Raw genomic sequence first — 2,500 nt, forward strand, 5'->3', positions numbered from 1 at the left:
GGCTCTGCCTGACTCCAACAAAAACTGAGCCTGGAGGCCCGGAGACGCGAGTTAAGATGAAAATACTTATTAGAGTACATTACTTCTTGATGTAGATATCGTTTTCCGAGGAGTAACTCCACAGTGCATGGCGTGACATAAATCAGGGGGTTTTCGGAGACTAATAAGACCTGCCGCCATCTATTCATTACTCCGCCCGCAATTTGGGCCATCACTCATTAGTAATTTGATGATTAACACCACCCAACTCAGCAGGTCTGCAGAGTGCGGGGGAAACACAAAGGCTACGACTTCCTAAGAGGAAGGTTAGAGGCTGCTTTTGAAAGGGCTCTCCAAAATAATTGGTCACCGTTATCCTCAAGTGCTTGGGCTGGCTGTTGGCGCACGTTGTAAGCAACGCAGGAAGCCTCGCACATACACTCAATAATACGCCCGAAAGTTGAGGACCACAATATGATTTGACATTCCATCATACATCCCGGAGACAAAGGTCCGCACAGGAATGTGAAGTAAGACATTTTCTTGTTAATAAAGCATTGATCCGATGTATTGATTTTACATGACATGGCTTTTGCTGGGATTTTGCCCTCTTTTTTCTTTGCAAATAGTAAAGCTCTTCAAAATGCCTCGGCGTATGTGACATGGCAAAATTTCTAACTCTCTGTGATGTAAATTCTATATGTGTAAAACCACTTCATAATCAGACCATTAATCATCAGAAGCTGTCAGCGTTGACTTGGGGGACAATTTGTCATGTCTCTGCCTGGGCCCGAGCAAGGGTGTCAGGCAAAAGCGCAGCTCGGGCAGCAGGGTGGATGGGCAGCAGCTCCAGCCTCACTAAGCAACTTGGTCCAAAAAGGATTAGATAAAGTATTAGGTTTCTTGATCAGGGAACAAAAAAGGTGGCCCACTGTGCATTCCTCGCATGTCAGGTTTCTCCTCTCTCCCAGCTAATCACCATGACTGTTTGACTTAATGAATCGGCCTGATGAAAGGTGATCAGAAAAGATAGATGGGCGGCCATTATTGATTTCATGCAAATGCTCCTGACAGGTGATAGACGCTTTAATGCAAGCTTTCAGAAGCTTTATGACTTGTAATAACCATACACTCTCATTCTGGGAGAGACATTTTCCAATGTTTCAGTTGAATTGATATTCTTCTTCTATGACCAAAAATATTTTAAAGCAGTATAAATACCAAGGCACCTTTCACCTCTTGATGCAGCCCAAAGAGCATTTACGTTTTGAGTGCACTGCCAAGAATGAACGTAGCACTCCACTGGAAGTTTGGCTCTGACACATAATTGTGCCGCTGCAGGTCTCCCGCCAGGCTGGACACAGGTCACAGCAAGGGAGGTTGCGACTGCTGTTCCAGCCTTAGATCCTATCCAGGGGCTTGGCTACTGGAAGCCCAGGGAGTTTACAGAGAATTAAAGATACTGCCCCCTTCTTTACATTGCAGGAGAAGTAACACACATTCATGGTTCTGGGAGGGTTTTCATCACAGGGGGCAGTTATCCAATTCATCCCTGTGCCTCCAAGAGCGGCCAGCACCATGGCCAGATTGGCTCCTGGGAGGCCTGGCCCATGAGTGGCCGTCTAGCCTGCAGCCTCTGAGCGCCTAACTGCACAGAGCCCATGACCACCCTGTGCCTGGTGAAGCGAAGACTTGCTGAGACTTCACTGGCAAATTCTACAACCAGAGGACGAAGCATAATGGCCTTCACACACGTCCAATAAACCCTCGGCATGTCGAGTCTACAGGCGAGAGCCCAGCCGAGCCAGGGCAAGGCGCTGGCACGTCCAGTCACAGAGCCCCGAGCCAGGCCAATCAATACCACTTTCCTGTTTTAGAACTGGGTAATTATGAGGGGGAGAGATTGCCTGACCTTTCACCTGCACTGCATTACTTTGCTGATATTAAGATAAATTGCCTGATTTTGGGTAAACATATGCTGCAATTCAAACTGTCAGCACTGGTTTGCTCAGGGATAATTTGTATTGATCTCCCAGCTTCTTCCCAATTTTGCTTACTGACCTCGTGGATAATTAGAGAAGGAGCCTTGGGTGAGCACAAGTCGGGGATGAAGAGGAAATATGAAGAAGAATAAAGCGAATTTGTTTTATGTTAATATTTGTCGGTCCTCACCCCCACCCTCACATCTGTCAGCATCAGGAGAGCCGTAAATTAATGTACTTGGTTCCCGAGCAATTTATTCCAAGGAATTATTTAGCAGCATGCTTAGTCTCCAAACATGTGTCACTGGGTTAAATTAATTTAAACTCTGCCTTAAACACAACAAAAACAAATGTTATTTTCTGCTGAAGGGGAAAAAAACAATACATTTCTCAAAATGTATTATACACCTCCAACTTTCTGCATGGGTTTCCACAGAACCGCACCTGAGAGGATGAGTTCTGAGATCTACAATAAATCTCCCCCCGAAGTAATTAGTGCCCATTATTTGTCCTGAATTCAAATTTTGCTAAGATGGGCT

At 45.7% G+C, this 2,500-nt stretch overlaps 1 protein-coding gene across 11 annotated transcripts in view; it reads right to left on the reverse strand.

Moving 5' to 3' along the window:
• The window catches only part of EBF3 (EBF transcription factor 3), a gene marked incomplete at its 5' end in the record, with an annotated part of 139,929 nt that overhangs the window by 14,674 nt on the left and 122,755 nt on the right, over positions 1-2,500 (reverse strand).

The sequence above is a fragment of the Tupaia chinensis genome, unplaced genomic scaffold (assembly GCF_000334495.1).
Source record: "Tupaia chinensis unplaced genomic scaffold, TupChi_1.0 Scaffold000197_1, whole genome shotgun sequence".
NCBI classification, from domain to species: Eukaryota; Metazoa; Chordata; class Mammalia; order Scandentia; family Tupaiidae; genus Tupaia; species Tupaia belangeri.